The sequence below is a fragment of the Meriones unguiculatus genome, chromosome 6 (assembly GCF_030254825.1).
Source record: "Meriones unguiculatus strain TT.TT164.6M chromosome 6, Bangor_MerUng_6.1, whole genome shotgun sequence".
NCBI lineage: Eukaryota > Metazoa > Chordata > Mammalia > Rodentia > Muridae > Meriones > Meriones unguiculatus.
Window position 1 is genome coordinate 75,838,813 of NC_083354.1, and position 21,522 is coordinate 75,860,334.

The 21,522-nt window shown below is 40.8% G+C and overlaps 1 pseudogene; it reads right to left on the minus strand.

Annotated features, from left to right (window-relative positions):
* Positions 1-2,361: 2,361 nt before the first annotated feature.
* Positions 2,362-3,250, minus strand: LOC132654530 (small ribosomal subunit protein uS2-like; annotated as a pseudogene).
* Positions 3,251-21,522: the final 18,272 nt, after the last annotated feature.

A 21,522-nucleotide genomic window follows, 5' to 3' on the forward strand; every position in this document is an offset into this window, starting at 1 on the left:
TTTTAAATTATTATTAGTTACATTTTATTAATGTGTTTCTAGTTTTTAAAGGAACACAGTAGCTGCACTACATTTCACTCCCACCAACAGTACCTGAAAATTACACCCCCCCCAACCGCCCCAGCATCTATTGTCTTTTGTTTTCTTAATCTTGGCTACATTTAAGAGGGTAAAATAAAACTACAAAGTAGTTTTAATTTGTATTTCCCTCATGGCTGAGGATGGTGAACACTCAAAACTAATTCTTAGCCATTTGTGTTTAGAGAACAATGTTTGGTGACTTAGACCATTTTTAGTTGGCTTGTTTGTTTTCGTGGTGTTTAGTTCTTTTGAGTAGTCACATTCATTTAAGAAACCAAATGGGAAAAAGCTAAAAGGAGGTGATAGAGATAATTAAGGTCAAGAGAGGGGGTGAATATGATCAAAATACATTATATATTGTATGGAAATGTCATAGTGAACTTCCTTTATAGAATCACAGCAAAATTTAAAACAGCACAACAATCAATATAAAAAAATAATCTTAAAATCCCCTGAAAATCAATGATTTTTCTCTGACTTATTAAAGAAAGAAAGTTGCAGAGAGGATCAATACTCTGAAACATGGAGAGATGTACGAATCCAAAGCACCGTCCCAGAGCGCTTAGCCAGAGAAACCACTGATAATCTGGCAATTAGATGATAATTCTAATGGATCCGTGAAGGTGAAGTGTTGGCTGGCTTGAGAAGGAGTAACTCCGGGTCCATGTAGTCTTCGATTGATAGGTAACTTCACATTTCATTGCATTTCACACCCGGGAATTGCATCCTTTTTTCAAGTGAATATCTAAGAAAGATCCCCCGAGGCCTTTTACAGGCTGAAAGAAGGAGGTGTAACCACCAGAGGTGACTGTGCCTGAAAGAGTCTTCCCGACCAAGGCCTACTGTCTAGGGAAAGTGTTGCCCAGAGCCTGTTCCATCAAAGAGAGCTTTATCTGTCCCAGTCTCTTTTAGCCTTGCATTCTTACTTAAGAGGCAGGGAAACTGCATCTCTATGGAGGGGCATATGAAAACCACAATTTTAATGCACGTATAGCAAAGACAAATTTAGTCACATGAGTAACCTCCTTCCCCACCTCACCATCACACTTGTACAATCCCAGTACAACAGTGGTTACAGCTGAACAGTCTTAGGTCCTCTTTGAGAAAATACATAGGAAGCTCTGGCCTAGAGTGGATACAAGATCAAGTTCCCTGGAAGAATCTGAGGCCTCGGGCTCTCACAGCTGTAGAAAACACTAAGCCCCCACTTCAGTCCATATTAATAGGGTTCCTCACATAAAAGGCCTGATCCCCAATACACATGCCTGCAAACAAAACAACACAAAACAACACTACATCGCAAGGCTTGCCAAAGGCAAGGCTAGAACAGTCTGAAGAGAGAAGTAACGACACAGATGCTGGGGCTCTCAACTGTAGAATCTGAAAGAATGCTTTACAAGTTAAGAGCGCTGATGGGAAAAGTAGTTTGTAGAAACAGTGGTGTCCAGAAAGAAAGGTGACTCTAAGGAAGAATCAGAAAATCCTCAGCCATTATTACTTATTCAGCTCTGTTTTTCTTCTTCTGGTACTCCAATCATACGTGTGATACTCCTTTTGGTGTTTGGTACCCACAGGTCTTGGGTGATCAGTTCTGGGCTAGGGAGAGGGATAATCCATTCTTTCTTTACTTAGCATTGCAGTATAGGAGGTTTTTATTGCCCTGTCTTCAGTCTCAAGGAATCTGTTCTTGGTGATGTCCACTCTGAGGATAAAGCCACTAAAGGCATCCTTTAACTCTGTTATAGTGTTTGTACTTCCTAACATTATCAAGACAGAAAACTACAAAACTTTGGTTAAAACCCACCAGATTTATGTAAATGGAGAGATATCCTCACTTCATAGATTAGAAGACTCAGTGATGCTTCTATTTTCTTCAAGTTGACTCAAAAAGTACATTATTTAAAATCTCAGCAAGCTATTTTGTAGCTATTGACAACTTGCTTATGAAGTTTATATGGACTAGGTAACAGGATATGAAAAGATACAGAGGTCAGTGGAATTGATTGAAGCATAGAAATCAATGAACAAAAATAGAGTTCACCAATCTGCAACGAAGTAGCAAAGGTAATTTAATGGGCAAGTCATCAACTTTCATTAAGTGCTGCTGGAATCATTGGACATCTCTATGTAAAAACACAAACATAGAAGGAGACCTTAGATCTTTCACAAAATTAATTACAAATGGAGTATTCATCCAATTTTACTTTATTTTTTTCGGCTTTTAGAAACGTTATTTTCCTTCCACCTTTTTACCCTTTGCTCAGGTGTCTGCAGAGGAGCTCAGGACCCCTCAGTGATGGCTCTAACCCACTCGGTGGCCTGTGCTGTGGGAGCTGCTGACCAGTCCTCAGTGGCTGGCTGGGCACTCCAGTCTTCAGTAGGGAACTGCTGGATGGGTATAGAGGGCCCCTGCACACACACTAGACCAGCCTGCTACCTCTGGCTGAGCAGCAGTGAACTCAGGAGCTGGTACAGTCTATTCACCCTGCAATTCCCCCTTGGTCATGGCCTTCTCAGCAGCACCCTGCTCCTCCTTCTCAATCTTCTCTGGGACTCTGTAGAAGTGAAGATCAGGCATAACCTCCCGTGGGTGCTCACGGGAGATAGTGCCACGCATGCGCAGTACTTCCCGGGGCCAGCATCCACCACATCAGACCCACGGAGTGAGGTGCCTTGTTGTAGCATAGGATGGCGATGTGCACATAGCACAGAGGAGAATGTGTGTTGCACAGAGCGATGGTGGGCAGGTTGACATAAAGGCCTCTGTGAGGGGCTGGTGGTCAGCCCTGGGATCAATCACCACTGGAAGCCGTGGCTCCCTGAAAGCTGCTTGGATCTAGTTGGTGAAGGTCCCAGGTGTGAAGCGGCTTGCAGGTGGAGTGGCTCCAGCGGCAGCAGCAAACTTCAGCACAGCTGGCTGGCCATGTTCCTGGAGGAGATGAAGCTGACATCAGCAGGGTTCTCAATGGCAACAATAGCCCGAGCCCGCAAGCAACAGCTTCTTCCGGGTCCTCTTCAGATTTATGATGTAGATACCATCACTCTTTATTTTGTAGATGTACTGCTCCAACTGAAAGTCAAAGTTGGTGCCACCTAAGTGGGTTCCTGTGACAAGGAATTTGAGGACACCCCCCTCCTTCATCTGCAGGACATCAAGGGCTCAGGACATTGTGTAAGTTTCCCTTGAAGTTATGATGGGAATCAAGAACTGCACCATATAGACCTGTCCCTGGGCAGCGCGAAAAGGCTACACATCAAATTTTAAAGTTCAAAACTATAAAAAATTTCAAAGAAAAATAGGAGGAAATTCAGATGTCTTTGTGTTTGACCATGAATGTTTAGCTATCAAACAAAAAATAAAATCCATAAAAGAAAATTTGATCAATTGAACTTTTAAAAAGTGAAGAGTTTTTATCTATGGGATATATTATTAAGAGGACAAAAAGTAAAACCAAAGATAGGAAGGATGCATATTTTATGAAAATATCTTGAAAAGGGAACACCAGATAAAGGACTCATATTGAAAATTTACAGAAGTTTTTAAACTCTATAGCAAGAAATCAACTAGTAAAAATGCTTGAGGAGGTGTGAATAGACATCTCATGAGATGATATACAGATATACAGATCTTCAAATAAGCCAGAGAGGTGCAGACATCACTGACCATCAGCAAACTATAAATTAAAACAGTGGGTATCATTAGGACAGACAAAGTCTAAAATCCTCGACACCATCAGTTGCTGTCAAGGATGCAGAAGAAGATGAATTCTTAAATGTCACTTAGTATGATCCCTTTGAAAAGACAATGACATGAAGTGAAGCAGATACTTTGGGAGACAGAAAAATATTTGAAAGTATATTTATGTTTCTAACAACACAACCAATAAGAATCACCTAACCAATTGGAAAACAGAAAAACCTGCACAAGAGAGTTTTGAATACATATACTTATATCACCTAAAACTGGAGATGGCCAAGGTATACTTAACTTGGTAAATGGATAAGCATATAGTAGTATAATCCTAACAGCGGAATGTTATTTTATGTATTAAAAAGAAAAGAACTACAAAGACAAAAAATGTCATGCCTGAGTTTTTGTTTTTCAAGACAGGGTCTCTTGTAGCCCAGGCTATCCTCAAACTTGCTATATGGTGTCAGGGATTGGTTCTCTCCCATGAGATGGGTCTCAAGCAGGGCCAGTCTTTGGCTGAGCCATTCTTTGCTCCATCTTTGTCTCTGCAAATCTTGTAGGCAGGGCAAATTTTGTGTTTTGTAGGTGGGTTGGTGTCCTAATCCTTCCACTGGAAGTCCCTCCTGGCTGCCGGAGGTGGCCAGTTCAGGCTCCACATCCTCTTCTGCTTGAAGTCTCAGCTAGGGTGACCCCCGTAGACTTCCTGGGGCTTCCCCTACCCCAGGTCTCTGGCAAGTTCCAGAAATACCCCATCTCTGATTTCCATTTTCTCATTTGGCCCTCTCTCCCAGGCTTCCCTACTCCAAATTCCCACCCCTGCTCCCTTCCTCGTCCCCTCCCCTACCCAGTTTTCTCCCTCCACTCACCTCCAATGTCTATTTTATTTTCCCTTCTGAGTGAGATTCAAGCATCTTCCCTTGGGCTCTCATTTTAACTTAGCTTCCTTGGGTCTGTGGATTGTAGCATGCTTATCCTATATTTTACAGCTAATATCCACTTACAGGTGAACACATGCCATGCATGTCTTTTTCGGTTTGGTTTATCCCATTCAGGATGATAAACTGATCGTACTTGAGACCCGTACCATGGGAGAAAACCACTCCTTGGAACTATTAATGTTACTTGACTATGCTTGTAGATATGAGCCTAGTGCAACTCCTCTGAGAGGCTTTACCCAGCAGCTGATGGAAACAGATGCAGAGAGCCACAGCCAAACATTAGACAGCTCAGGGAGCCCTATGGAAGAGTTGGGGGGAATGACTGAGGGGTCTGGAGGGGTCAAGGACTCCACAAAAAGACCTACAGAGTCAACTAATCTAGGCCCTTAGGGGCGCACAGAGACTGAACCACCAACCAAAGAGGCTGCATGGGCTGGACCTAGGACCCTTGCACAAATGGAGCAGATGCACAACCTGGTCTTCATGTGGATTTCCCAACAGCTGGAGCGGGGTAGTCTATGACTCAATGATTCTCTTTGAATTTTGTCCCTCTGACTGGGCCACCTTCTCTGGCCTCAGTGGAAAAGGATGCACCTAGTTTTGCAGTGACTTCATGTGCCAGTGTGTGTGACCTCATGGGTGACCTCCCCCTTCTATGAAGAGAAGGAGAGAGGAGGGGGGTGTGTGAGTGGAGGGACCAGGAGGAGAAGGAAGGGCTGTAATCAGGATGTAAAGTGAATAAATAAATTAAGAAGGACCTTGCTAACAAATGAACAAACAAACAAACAAACAAACAAACAAAAGGACCTTGCTATATAGCCAAAGCTGGCCTTGCACTCCTGAATCTCTTGCCTTTCCCTGTGTGGCAGTGGTTCTCAACTTGTGGGTCACAGTCCCTTTGGGGGCTGACTGATCCTTTCACAGAGGTCGCATATCAGTTATCCAGCATATCAGATTTTATATTGTATTTCATAACACCACAACATGAGGAACTGTATTAAAGGGTCACCGCTTTAGGAAGGTTGAGAGGCACTGTTTTAGAGTGATAGGATTACAGGCATGTGCTATGTATGTAACACATAGGCATAACAGGCATGTGTAGGCAAAAGCTGGCGCTCTGGGCTTCATGCATGAGATTTAAATGTACATTTCTAAAAGAAAGAAATAGGCCTGAAAAAGTAACATGTCTGAGTCAGATTTTATAACATTTGGAAAGGTAAAATTACAGAAATGATAAGATCAGTGTTAGAGATTCAGGAGTATGGGGACTGAGGGTTGAATAGATGAAGAACAGAATATATATATATATATATTTGTTTTTCCTGAGAGATTAGACTGTTTTGTAAGATGATATAATGGTGACAATATCTATCTCTTAAGATCCATAGGATTTCAAAACACAAGGAACGAAACTTAATATAGCAAATTAAAACCTCATTAGAGATATTGGTATACAAACTTTGCTTACTGGGTCATCCAAGGGATCTTGGGCAAGAATACTGATGTAGCATCAAGTACACATCACACACAGATATTTTGTTATTATTATTATTATTATTGATTTATTTTTAAATTAAATTTTTATTTTTATATTAATCACAGGTTATTCACTTTGTATCCCAGCTGTAGCCTCCTCCCTCAATCCCTCCCAATTCCACCCTCCCTCCCTCATCTCCTCCCATGCCCTTCTCCAAGTCCATTGATAGGGGAGGTCTTCCTCCCCTTCCATCTGACCCCAGCTTACCAGGTCTCCTCAGAACTGGCTGCCTTGTCCTCCTCCACACACAGATATTATTGGACATTATTGTACAACTAAAAAATTAAACAGATGGGATGGATTTGGGGGAAGAATATGGTGAAGATGATCCTAGAACATCTTGTACCAGAAAGTGCTCAAAATAAGAGCAGCAACAACAGCAGCAACCTCCCTAAACACCAAAATAAGTCCCAGTGCATCAACCAACCAAAGAACCACAACAAAAACAAAGTGAAAATTCACTCAAGCTCACACTGATTGGGGTATGTCAAATGAGACATAGGTGTTAGCAGCAGCTCACAGTGGGAAAAATATGAGGGACATAAGATCATGTTGGATTACAACTCAAAATATAAAGTGAACAAGGAACACAAGTCCACAGTCATCTAAATAGATAATGAGGTAAACAAATAAATAGGGGGGTATCTATAGGTAAAAAGAGCACAGTATGGAGAAGGGGAAACTGACAAATACTACCTAAGCCAGAAGAAGTCAAGATGAAGTATGTATCTTTGACATGATGAAGCAGTTGTGGGATTCTCCAGGAATACAAAGTCCAGTATAACAATAGATTCTTATTGAGGGATTTAGTATAAAAACACATGACCAGGATTGCGAAATAATAAAGCCATCAGTAAGCTGATGGGTGTGAGGGTACACACTTGTAGTCCTAACTCCTTAGGAGGCAGGGACAGGAGGATTGAGAATTAGATGCATGAGCAATTCAGCAGACCTTGTCTAAATAAAGCATAGTGACAGCCAAGAGGAGGCCAAGGAAACATCATCATTAGTGTGGAATCCTGGATAGATGCTGGGTTAGGAAAAGGACATTCCGTAAGAGTAATGAAATAATAAATTGTGGACCCAGCTCCAAGTGTTTTAAAGATCTCTTTGCCCTTTATGTTCTGTGGCTTCACCATAATCTGTTAGTATTTTTCCTTCCCTCCCTTCTTCTCTTTTCCTTTGATCAGTAGATTCTCCCTATAAAACTTCGAGTGTTACCTATTGTGCCTCAGCACTTCTGTTTCCTCGTTATAGGTTCACATTGAACATAGGCTAGACCTCTTTTATCGATCTCTTGTTTTTTTTGTGTGTGTGATTTTTATTCTATATATTTATCTGCTACATTTTTTTGGTATTTTTTCAAGCAAGTCTTCTAACCTAGCTCTTCTTTTATGGTCTAATTCATCAACTGAGTTTATGATTTCTTTATAACATTTTATATAAAAATTTTCATACAATGAGGTTTAATCATATTCTTTCCCCTTCCCCAACTCCTTCCAGATTCTCACCACTCTTCCTCTAACTTCCTGTTCTCCCTCCCTTTCAAGAAATCTAAGAAAAAGCAAAAATGATATTATAATTTCAATTCAGATCTTTTTGTTTCTAGAATTTGTATTTTGTCATTTCTCCAATCTGAAATAATTTTGTGAGCCTTCTTTTTTCCTTTGTCATACTACCAAAAATTTAAATCTCCAAACATATTGAATACATTTATTTTACATTTTGTTCTAGTAATTATATGATCTGAAATTAATATGGTTCCAATTTTATAGTGTCCTTTTATTTCTTCTAGCTCTCCATCATTGCAGCTTACTTCTTTGTATGTTTGGTAAATTTTGGTATTGAGTTGATGTTACTTGAAAGTAATGATTCTTTGAGACTTGGGTTCAAAGTGTGTTCCTTTAGATTTGATTTGATTTGAGTTGTGTGGATAATTTACGACCATTTTAAAGGAAGTCTTCCAGACCCTATATATTTTGTGTATTTTGTGCTGTAAGAATGTGAAGTTGTAGCTAGGTAAGTTTTAGGTATACACACACACACACACACACACACACACACACACTCTCACACACACATGCATACACACATATGAGCACAGGCTCACACATATACCCACATGCACACACATAGATACACAAACACATTCACAGTCATGCATGCATGTACACATACATGCACAGATACACAGAAACACACACACACACACACACACACACACACACACACACACACACACACTCAAAAGACTCATAACTTCATCCAGAATCTAGAGTGCACTGCATAGTACTTTTACTAAGTACAGAGCTGTTTCTTTCCCTCCTTGGAGGACTGTCCTAGCTTCCTGTCCTTCATCAGTCTGCTCAGATCTGACCTTCAATCCTGCATAAGCCTACGAGTTGTTAAAAGCCAGGTGGAGGCTCCCAAGAATTGATAATTTCCCTCTTGGCTCCTGTGCTTATTTACCATTTGGATCTATTTTGTATGCCTAGTACATGTGTCAAACTGAGCTGTGTAAGAAAGATGTGAGATTTGTTCTATATAACTTTCTGAGTGAAAAGGCAAGGGATTTAGCTGTGTCTAAGGAAGACTGCTTCCAAATAAATTGAGATGTTCATGAGCTAGTGAGCTTCCTGACTACTTGAAGGACTCAATAACAGCCTAGAAAAACCACACGCTGGGGTTGTGGTGAAGGAGTCTTAGTTATATCTAGTTTGGGTGAACAGTCTGTTTCAGGGCTTTAAGCTGCCCTGCCTGGCAGAATGAAAGCCATGATGCACTCGGGCAGAAGTCTCCTTTTACTGGGCACACTAAAAGTTCAATGTGTGGCCTTGCCAGGTTTGCTCTCTGTTTGCGCACAGCTTCTTGACACCTGGTATCAGGGCCTTCAGGGGCCCCTCAGGCTGTGCCGGAGCAGGAGAAGCCTGGATCCGCTGTTCATGTGGCCACATCTCCAGGCCCTGTCAGAGGGCCATGGTTTATCTTGGCCTCATTGCTGTTGAGGGGGGAGTAGACTGAGGCACAAAGAATGAGCAACAAGCGTTGCTGGGAGTCTAGACAGAAAAGGATTCTCCACTCAAATCAATACTTGTTTAAAATAGCTCACTTCCCAAGAATTCCTCTGATGGCACTTGCCTGTCCGGGCTGTGGTTGAAGATTATTTGGCAACTCTGTTCTTGCAATCAGAGAATGGCTTCTGGGGCTCTAAAATCATGAGTGAGCTAAGCCAATTCACTCAGCCAGGAGAGGATTATGTGCCCCAGCTACGGTCTCAGGCAATTCATGTAAATTGATTTCCCAAGTTCCTGTGTTCCCGCACCTCCAGGGCAGTCGCAGCTTAACCAGGACAAGGTTCCAGCTGGTGACGTGCTTGGTGCTTTTTCAATTGCCCATGAAGAAACTGGGTAAAGAGTACCCACACTGTCATGCTTGGTGAAGTAAGGAGTGGAATCTCACTGTAAGCCTGGATGATCTGTTTCTGTGGGGACACTAGTGAAAAGTCCCTTTCCTCTGTGGGAGTGGGGATAGAATGCTTTGGCAAAACCCAGTAATGAGCTCTGAGATGGAACCCAAGCTAATCACGAGGTCAAAGGCAGAGGTTAATCCTGCTGCTGGCCAGAGGGACTCTGTACTGTGCTGGCACAAATTAGTGCTTTGCTCTGCAGGTAGGATTAGAGACAGATAATTTCATATTCGTGTAGCACACAAAGGCTAGAAAATTCATAGGTGACCCTGGGAGGCAACCACTCAGCTTATAACAATATTTTCTCTGAAAAAATTTCTTCCGTGTCTTGGTCATTTGTTATAATAACACTTAATGCTCCTCACAGCAAAAGAAAAATACGTAAAAAGAAGAGAGAGAAAGTGTAAGAGAGAGAGCAAAAGAACATCAAAATGAACATAAAAAATATAATGGCTACTCACCCAGAGAAAACTACTCATAGCATATTGACAGATGTCTTTCTAGCTCTCTCCCTCCTGAAATATGGTGCCATAATTCTTTGTCAGATGATTTTCCTGCTTTTTATCTGAACTCAGTAAACAGGTGTTTAGTGAACACCTTCTGTGTGCCAGGTCCTGCTCTTACTCTGGGGTTGTTCTGGTGGACAAAGCAGAACCTTCGTCCTCATTTGACTGTGTTCCATGGAGAGTCTGTAGTCAGTGTATATTCATATCCATAGATCCATTTATGAAATAAACATTTTGGTGTCTCCTGTTCATCTGTGATATAGATGGAGTTTAATTGTCCTATTGCTAGGCATTCAGATCTGTTATAACTTTTTGTTATCAAAATGATTTGATATATAGTCAGAGGCTAAAGTTCAAGTACAAGTAGAGACAATGGCTTTTCTTTTAGTGATAAAAGAAAAAAAAAGCCTGAGGAAAAGAAAAGTTTCCTAAGGTAGGGAGAATTAATGGGCCCTCTTTGTTTGTGGCCTGCAGGCAATCAGTCCCAAAGACACTTGAGACAAGAGAGTGTCACTAATGGTCTTGGTGGACTGTGTGGCTTGGGTTGGAGCAGGCAGGCCATGTGTGGTTGTGTTCCAGGTAGACTCTTGGAAGTACCTGACCTTCAGCTCAGTTAGGGACATTTATGGGCTTCAAGAGTCTTCAGAGACCCAGCTGCTTTCATTGTGTTTTAAAAATGACAGAGTGCTGTTCTGTGAGGGCAAGCTGCTTGAAATTACATTTGAGCAACCGGTGAAAGTCCCAGTCAAGCACATAGCCAGCAGTCGGGCATAGGCTGCCTTGGTCTAATGAGGGTGGATGAAGACGGTGGCGTGTGCAGAAGGGCTTGTGAATGGGAGGTGAGGTGCAGCAGAAGGGGAGGAACACACGTGTTTAGTGAACACCTAAGAGTTGATTGCCCGTGGCCTCCTGATCTTGTAGATCATGTGTTTTACCATGCTGTGCCTTTTTGCTCACAAGAGGGAATGCATCCTTCCTTTGATGGACAGGTGTCTAGTATGTGAGCCCCAAATACTGATATAAGTTCAAATGCTTTTCTCTTCTGTTCCTTCCATTCTCAAGGCTGTTGGCATCCCTGACAAAGCACCCGGCACCTGTTGTCCAAACACCATTCTCTAATCTGGACTTCTGCAGACACTGTGATGAGCCTTTTGTTTCTCTTTCCTTCCAGTTTCTGCACAACATTGATCTAGATTGTTTTTAGGACATTTTGGGCATGTGCTATATTACTGCTGGGTTAACTGGCTTCCTATTGTTCACGAAGGGAAGTGTACTCTAGAGGGTGACCAGGATGTGGTGTGGCCCTGGAGTTCGACTAGCAATGCCTCCTGCTGTTTCCCATCTGGGGACCACTGACTGTTCCCTGTCGTGAAAAATTTATTCAGCCTTCTGTGTCCTTGAATATGTTCTTCCTTTCTGCTTGGACTGTCCCTTGGTGTGTGGCACGCCCTTCCTTGTGACCTCATTGCATTGTGTCCATCTCTGCATTGTTATTGAACATGTTACCCATAAGCTTGTCTACTGGACCATAACCTTTACAGGGCTGTGAACTGCTTGAGCATGAAGGCTGAATCTTATTAAGTTTTGTATCTCCAAACTCACTGCAGTGCCTAACATATATTTATTGTTGAATGGGTGTTTACTGAATCATAAATATTGGGAGGATAGGTACAGTGGGAATATATATATATATTATTCAGACCTAACCAGCATGCATTCATAGCTCTTAGTACTGATATATATTTTTGACATCTTTAAAACATTTATTTTAAAGATAATTTATTTTGTTATTTTGTTATATGAGGAATATTTATTAGATAATATTTGTTGTCACACAAATGTAAGACTTGAAGTTGTAAACACACACATATGCACGCACATCTGTGTACACACGTTTATACACATGTACTATTCTACTCTAAGTGGTGGTTTCTAATACCCTACTTTCTGACTCTATACTAGGCTCCTAACTTTTATACTCTTTTGGGGGCATCTGTAGGTCTTGATACTTTGGGTTCAAAAGAGAAAATTTGAAATGTAAAGAGAAATATGAAAATATAAAACAAAAAGGAAATCTACCAGAATTACTCTAAAAATGAAAATGGGGACCAACAGGACCAAGATTATCATGTATTTATAAATACATCAAATATCAAACAATTGTTTCCTCTTTCACATGTTCCCATACTTTCCAATATTCTTCTTTATAGGAAAGGCAGATATAAGAATTAGATGAGAACTTAAATTGTCTATAACGAGTAGACAATTTAAGTATATATAAGTATATATATATATATACTATATAAGTAGCCATTCTTCTTTTCCAGCAAATACAAGTGGGCTCCAGAGCTAAATCTTCACAGAAGGAAAGTCCAATGTTGTGATAGATAAGATGTATGAAAATATTAAATATTAAATAATAAAGTTTCACTTCCTGCTCCACCACCTCCTTATTTTACTCCATGAATCCCACATGCAGAATTCTTCTCAGGTCATGCTCTAGATAAAAATCTATGGGTTAATATCTCTGGTAGTGCTGACAAGTTAGAACTTTTACTTTGTACCTCTGTGGGAGTGTGATTTGAACTTTTCTCTTAAAATGTTTTTCCTTGTCAGGAGACCTAAGGAAATATTTGAGGAAGAACCATTTGGTAAAGAAAACATTGAAGAAAGGAGGTGGGATGAAGAAAGTATCACTGATGCTCTGTTTGAGGTGTGCCACCCAGCCTCCTTTCAGATTGTTCAGGATTGCCCTTCTGAATGATTTATTGCATACTTTGGTTCAATGTTTTGGTGTAAGTCTAATGGCCAGTCACTTCCTTGATAGGTGTGTGGTGAGAAGTTAGTTACGTTGGAAAAATAAAGTAAGGCCCATTTGGCTCAAATGTTCATTTTGAAGAAACTCAATTTAACCAACTCATAGTTCCAGGTCAGGACACAATGGAGTTGCTGGAAGACAAGGTGATTTCACAGCATGGAAAGGGGAATGCTTGGGGACGTCACTTCCCATAGCTACTTTAAAAAATATAGTAAAACATACTTTTTAAACCATTCTGAGGCATAAAGTTCAATGACACTGAGTATGTTCACATTGTTATAAAACATCACCATGATCTGTCTCTGTAATTTCTTTCATTTTCCCAAACTGAAACCTCATTAATTAAAAGCTCCCCACCCCATTCATCACCATTCTTAGTTTTTGGCCCCCACTGTTCTATCTTTATATTTGAGCATTCTAGGTTACTCATGAAAATGAACGTTTAGAGTATTGCTCTTTTCATCGGCTCATTTCACTTAGCTATCTTCAGGGTCATCAATATTGTAGCCTTTATCTGTGTGCTGGAGCTCACCAGCAGAGTTGAAAAGTTCCTGAGTGGGGAGTGAGCATTGAAATAATTAAAACAAGTAACACTACACATGGCATCGGCTTGAGAGGGCTGTCAGTAAGACTGCAGCTTGAGTTTATTCCACAATTCCTTTTTATAAGCAAAGCAAAAACAAGTCACATCAATACAAGAAAGAAATTTGTGGAACTGCTAAACTTGTTTTCTAAAACTACTTCCCTATAGCAGATATAGTCCAAGGTCACAAACAAGTTTTAAGGAACTTGGCAAAAGTTCCTTTTTTCTCTGTCTCAAAGTGAAGGCCAGGGTGAAAACAGGTTTTTTGATAAATAAAAAAGCAGCTTGACAAGCAAGCAGCTCTCCACATCTGCTTTAGGATATTGCATCAGAAGTAGCATCATGAGCAGGTGGCCTAATCGCTTGCTGGTTTGGAAAATGGTTGTCTGCTCATTTACCTTCTAAAAAGTCTGATGATGGCATTGTTAGTGTTTCCTGATACCCAAGGGGAAAACATATGCTGGTCACTCTCTATTTTTATTGCCTTTCCCCTCTTGGGGGCTACTAAAACCCAACACAGCAAGTTACTTTTTCCTGAAGGTCTCTCTAAACATGGTCTTGTTGGAAGCCAGGGAGGATTCTACTCCCTTGTAGGAACTAGGACACAATTTGCCATGATTGGTCCCAAATCACATTCTGAGATAGCCTTTTCCTACTTCTAATGGCTCCTGTTCCACCATGGAGCATGGCTCTGGTCATGGGCTTTAAGTAGTCTTGGGCTGTTCATGCTGACAGCTGTTGCAAGTGTTGGCATGGCTGGCCAATGGCTTCTTGTTCCTGGATGCTTGTCTTACATGCTTCTTGGAAGCCTTGTCATATCGGATAGGGCAGAGTCTGGTTTCTAGAGAAAAGGTTCTTTGGGATTTGGATAAAATCTGGCTTGTGGTGTCCTATTCCCAGAAAAATCTGAGCAAGCAGCCATTGTAATTAACTCTTGGCAAATCATGCCCAGTGGAAGGCTTGCTCCTGACAGTCCAGTGTTATGAATGGGTGTAACACATGGTGTTGTCTGGGTGCTAGCCATGCTTACTAATACAGAGTTCACTTGACTTATTTTGGCCTTAGGGTTAGCCAAGGACAGAGGCCCTGAAATAGAGTAGTTCCTTAAGTATTGCCCCACATAACTCTGACTGCGTTTCTCCTTCTTCCTGTAGGTGATTTACCCCAAAAGTTTCTTCTGTAGATTCTGAGTAAGACAACATTTAAAAAACTATCAAAATGATGTACAATGTAAGTATACAAATAATAAAGAACAGATAGATGGAATCTAAAACCCATCTAATAGCCAAGCTAATAAAATGGAACCTTCTGAGAGTTCAGAAACCCACCTCATGCTGCTTGAGACAGTATTCTAGATTCTGATATCCCATATTAACATTGGCTGCCTTGGGACTTGGTCTGAATGCAGAGGAAGAAGGTATTTAATTTCCTTTCTATGAACCATCCTTATCTTTAAAGTATCTTGAGAGTGTACCTGACCTTCACATATGAAGCTGAATTTGTATTTCTGTAAACAAGAGAACCTTGAGGAAGTCAAAGCACTAAGTTCATGGACATTATCTATCAGGGGGGAGTTTGGGGTCTAGTGATGTGGATAGTACAACATAAAACCCTTCCTAGAGAGAGCCTTTCAGAGTCCATAAGGTAGATCAAGGTCATTATATTTATATACTTATATATTTGATATATGTCTGTATACAGAGATAAATATGATTTAAATTATTACATTCAGATTCTCTACAATGTCTTTCCAACTTTATCTGCTAGAGACAAAGGAAAGTATGTTACACTTTCTTACTATAATGATGACCTTGTAGGTGCTCCTTTAACCAAATAATTTGGTCTCAGTAGCATATGGTTATAAAGCAATATCACCTGTGAAATTACCATTTCCTTATGTGAGATTAACAGGAAAAAAGAATCCATGATTTTTTATCATCACTTTTACTTAAGATCACTTCAGAAATGGTAGCCAGTGCAATAAGGCAAGAAACAAAGGCATGCAGTTTATAAGGGAAGTTATAATAAAAGTTTCTGTTTGGGGATTACATGATTTTCAGAAAATTCCCAGGAATAAACTAAAAAGATTCTAGAACTCTTAGTGAGTTTAGTAATGTCATGGGATAGAGGGTCAGTTATTGGAAGTCAATTGTATTCTACAGGCTAACAGTGAAATTTAGAATTTGAGAATTAAAAGATGACAGTTTTTTGAATAGCACCAAAATATTTATATATAAAATTGACAAAATATATGCTGAAACATATGTGAAATATATGTTGAAATATATTGACATAATATATGTTGAAAACTGAAAAAAAAAATAATGAAAGGAAAAAAACCTAAGATGCAACAAGCAGGGAGATCTGCCACGTTCATGACTGAGAAGATTGTTGAATGCATTTAACACAATGCTAATTGAAATGCTTGTCAGATTTTCTAATTGACACTGTAAACTGGCACTAAAAGTTGTGTGGGACAATGACCAGCATAGCATGATAACCCTAAGGGTGCAATAGTGGCACACATACCTTGGCAGTAACCAACAGCTCTCTAATCGGACTTATGGTCTACTCAACAAAGGGGAAATCATGTCTTGTACTTAGTAAACCAACCAAAGCTAGTGAAGTCATACATTTTGTAGGAGGCCCTGAACCTGTCATTTTCTAAACCAGCATAATCCCTGACACATTATAAATATTTATCCCTACAGATAAATGAAGTCTTTATCCCTCATCAAAGAAACTTCTCTTAGCAATAGATGGAGACCATTACAGAAACCCACAATCTATCAAAATGCAGACATGTGAAGCACAGTCACAATGGATCATCTACAATACATCTCCTGTACTCAAGGCTAAGGGATCATTTGTAACAGGGGGGTGCAAAGATTGTAAGAGCCAGAGGAACAGGAAGGTGCTGTGAGATTATGTCATCTAGTAATATCAGAGAAGCTACACCTAGAAAGTCTCACCAACAAGACCTGAACAAGGACAACACCAATGGACATGCTAATGTAGAAGGGAGAACTCTCAGTAGTTCTAGACAAAGAGCTAAGTAATATTGAGAGCAGGAGAAAAGTCTTCCTCAGCAAAGGGCACACCTAGTGATTATTCAGTATGATATGGTCAGCTTTTAAGCAGACAAATACCAGTAACACTATATGGACAAATCATGTTGTATTTTTATATTTAGAAATATATATGTATTTATATATATATATGTATATATATATACACACACATATGTACATATAACATAATTAAAGGAAAAGAGGCCTTGAGTTTGAGAGAAAGAAAGTCAGGATACATGGTCAGGGTTGGAAGGAGGAAAGGGAAAGGGAGGAATGATGTAATCATATCATAATCTTAAATAGTTATAAAAAGTAGAAGTCATATCAGTGTAGAAACACATGTGAATATGAACAAAGTCTTCCAAAGAAGAGCAAGGTTAGAGGATTTACATGATTCATTTCAAAACACGAAGTAACAGTAATTAAAGCAATGTGGTATTAGTAAAATGATAGATGTCTAAAGCCACAGAGCAGAATTGGGAGACCGAAAATAGACCCACATAAATGTAATCAATTATTTTGGGACATAGGTTCAATGGGCAAATTTTGAAGACTAGATAGTCTTTTCAGTAAGCAAATAACTCCTCCATACAAAAGGGTTACAATTATAAAATGTGGACAGATAAAGAAAACATAAAGATTAGAACACAGAAATAAGAACCGATGGCAAGATCTCAATGTGAATGGTCAAGTCAAGAGACAACCTTTAAAGGCACGGGGTGTCAGAACAGTGCGGATGACGTCCATGGTACTGCCTAGTGATTATAGGGTCTTCAGCACGTGTCCACATAGTTTCCAGTACTTCTCCACCCAGAAGGGGTAATTTAGCTTCTCTGCTCTTGGGTATGAGATGGATTTATGACCGTGTGTGTGTGTGGTGTGTGTGTGTGCTGTTTTGTTTCTAACACATCAGGCATGGAAAAGGACAAGTGTTGACTTCATAGTAGGACACGTTGGCAAACACCAGCTTACTCGACCATCAGATGTGATGAGGTCACGCACAGCCTCATTCATTGTGGTGACAGGCACTTTACCTCTACTGTGTTCCTCCCTCAAGTCTGCAACAGCAAATTAACCACAGGGAACCATGGATGAAGGGGCATATAAAACTCTCAAGGTTGTGAAAGAGCTAGCAAAGATTGGAGAAACATAAGAAGACAGGAAGAGCAACATGTTGGCATCCTGGACTGGACCCTGGAACAGGGAAGGAGCATTACTGGCAGAATTATTAAAATCCTTATGGGATTCCTAATTTAGTTGGTAGTAACTGCACACTGTTTATTTGAGATGTTAAAATTAGGGGAAGCTAGGTAAAAGCCCATAGGAAATTCCCATTCTGTGCTTATGGAAAAGGCAGCCTTATGTTTATCTAAAATTGTTGCAATGTAAAAAAATAATTAAAACCCCAAATAGTCACTTTCCTCTATAAATACCAGGATTATAGTGGTAGACACCCCTGCTGGTTCTATTATTAAAAATAGACCCCAGAACAGTTCCCTCCAGCCTTTCCTGTGGGTTCTGTCAGCGTTCTTTAACATTTACTGATACTGTGGCTACCTCAATGATGCCTGCTGCCTTTCTCACTTAGCTAGACATGCCTCCCCTCTACCCTGAGAATCTTGAAGGAAGGAAGCTCTTTTCCAAGTTTGTAGCTTTAGACTGATCATAAAAAGGAAAATATACAAAAGAAACAGCTATATTGACGCCTTCATTGACCCCTTTATGGCCCAGAGGAAATCATGGAAGTGGGTGTAGAAAGATTGTAAGAACCATAGACTGGGGAGAGATGCTATGAAAAGCTGTCTTCTTAATATGACATGACCATTGCACACACATGTGCATACACACACACACACACCCCACAAACATAGATGAAAAGCCAGCAAGATGGCTCAGCAGATAAATTGATTATTATGTAAGCCTAGAGAGAGGAGTTCCATCCCTGGAATTCATGCAAAGGTGAAAGGATAAAGGTACAGATAAAATCACAGTAGATTGCACACATGTATTGAAACAATAAAAGGAAAAGAAACCAACATTAACAAAATACAAACTTAAATTAGGGGACCTCCTACACAGCATGTGACGACATGGCTTACTCTTCTCAAGTCTGTGAAAGGTAAAGGAAGTGACTATCTCTGGAAAATAGGAGACACACAGTAGGGCCACTAGTTCAGCTCAGGAGCACCTCAGGATTTGGCCTTACCTACCACATCTCATTAGGCTGTGCACTGTAATTTTTAATAAGATCATAGATTATTGACAAGTCAACAGGATACCATGTCCAAATGTAGCTACATACATGTATGGTTGGTAGGTTTCTGATCAATGCTTCTAGTCGCTACATCACAGGGACCAGCCCTCCCAACAAATGTTCCCGGGAAGACGGGAGAGACACATTGGTGAAAAAGAAAACAGTTTCTTTTTTTTTCCATTTTTTATTTTAATTTTTATTAATTGTACTTTATTCACTTTGTATCCCCCATGGCTCTCTCTCTCCTCCCCTCCCAGTCCCACCCGCCCTCTCCCTTCTCCACGCATGCCCCTCTCCATGTCCACTGATAAGGAGGCCCTCCTCTCCTTCCTTCTGATCCTAGTCTATCAGGTCTCATCAAGAGTGGCTGCACCATCTTCACACACAGTTTCTTACTGCACATGCAAAAAAACACGACTGTGGGTGGCTCCTAGGCCTGAATATAAAACACAAAACATAAATCTACAAGAGAACATGAAAAGATAACCTGGTGTCATAGGCAAGGCTTATTGGACAGGGTGTACAAAGAACATAGCCTGATAAATTGGATTTCACTGAACTGAAAATTCTGATATCAAAGGGCGCTGTTAAGAAATTGAACACGTATATTTATTTTTCTTATCGGTGGAGACTATCCAGCTTCTTTCATATATATTGTGGCAGTTGAAAGAGCAAAGTGGGGCCTGAGGAGGTGAACTAGCAGAAAAGGCACTTCCTGACAGTCCTAATGAACCACGTTCAATCCCTGGCTCCTCTAAGGTGGCATGAGAGAACCAACTTTCAAGAGTTGTCCTCTGACTTCTACACCGGCACGGTGGCATGCATGTACCTACCTACACACACACACACACACACACACACACACACACCACATTTTAAAACATGTAAGAGGACTAATGGGTTTTGTGTGTGTGTGTTCATGGTTGTGTATGTTTGCACATGTTGGTGTGGGTGCACGTGGAAGCCAGAGGCAATGTCAGCTGCCTCCCTCAGTTCTCCACCTTACTAAGTTTAGTTTCAGAAGATTTATTTTGTGTATATTTGTATGTGTGCGTTTTTCTATGTGTGCATGTGTGTGTATGAGAGAGAGAAAGGGGGAGAGAAAGTGTGTGTGTGTGTGTGTGTGTGTGTGTATAGGTGCCCATAGAAGCCAGAAGAGGGTGTCAGATCTCCAAGAGATGGAGTCATGGTGGTTGTGAGCTGATTGATTTGCACGATGATAACCGAATTCCAGTCCGTGTAAGACCACAAGTGTTCTTAACTGCTGAGCCACTTGTCCAGATCCCCATGTTGTCCTTATTTTTTATTTTTTATTTTGGGACAGGCTCTCGCACAGAACACGAAGCTTCCTTGTTTGGGTAGGCTGTCTGGCCAGCAGGCCCCACGGATCATCCAACTCTGCCTCTGCAGTAGGGATTATAGGCATTCACTCTGTACCTGGCTTTTTACAGGCTGCCAGGGAATCAAAACCAGGGCCTTCTGTTTGCATAGCAAGCACTTTACTGACTGAGTACCTTCCCTCCTCTCAGCATGTTTTAAATATAATCTCTGTAATTAAAAAAAATCTTGGAGTCTTGATAAAAATGCACTGTTATTTTTAAAGCCCCCTAAAGAAAAAAAAAAGAATAGATAAGTCAGACTGAGAAAAAGTATTTATAGTAGACATACGATGCAGAAAATAGTACAATATCCCAGTCAGCATCAAGTCATGTATAATCCAGAGGCTTTTGGGTAAAAGTGACAGCTTAGACACTACCTCTGTGTAACTTGGTGAGGGAGAGAATCAGAATAATAAAAACAGAAAGACAGAAAGATAGATAGAAAGATAGAAAGATAGAAAGAAAGAAAGAAAGAAAGGAAGAAAGAAAGAAAGAAAGAAAAAGACAGACAGAAAGAAAAGCAGATATTATTCCAAAGAGAGGAAGTGCTTTGGAAATCCCCGAACCGGTGACAGGGCACCTGGAGACTTGTGAGGGGCAGATGAGCTGTGGGTCTGTGAGAAACAAGCTGGAGAGGGAAAGGAGAAAGCACTTGAGCTGCCGAGAGAGAAGCCCAGCCTCGGGACAAGCTCCATCCTCACGAGCCTCAGATCGAGCTGTGGGTTCTGCTGAGACCATGACCACTGGCAGATGGTGACTCAGCAGTAGAGGGGGATCCCGTGTGTCACGCATGCCATGCAACACAGAGCAATGGCTAGGTGCCATCTTTAGTTTTTAAAGATTTAATTCTGTTTCTACTTTATTTTGTATTCGTGCGCGTGCTTCGTGTGTGAAGTTGTCCACGGAGATCAGGAGAGGGCATTAGATTCCCAGAGCTGGGGTTATGGGTGGTTTTGAGCTGCTTGATGTGAGCACTGGGAACCGAACCTGTGTCCTCCAATAGGAACAAAGGCTCTTAACCTCTCAACCGTATCTCTGGCTCTCCAGGTGACATCTTGAAAGATAATCTGTTTTAGAGAAATGACCTGTGAGGGCAGCCTGAGAATAGGGAACACAGGCCGGGGGGCCTCAGTTTGACCTGCAAGAGCTCCCTAGTGAGGGAGGTCGTAGGAGGCGCTTGCAGAGAGCAGAAGAGCCA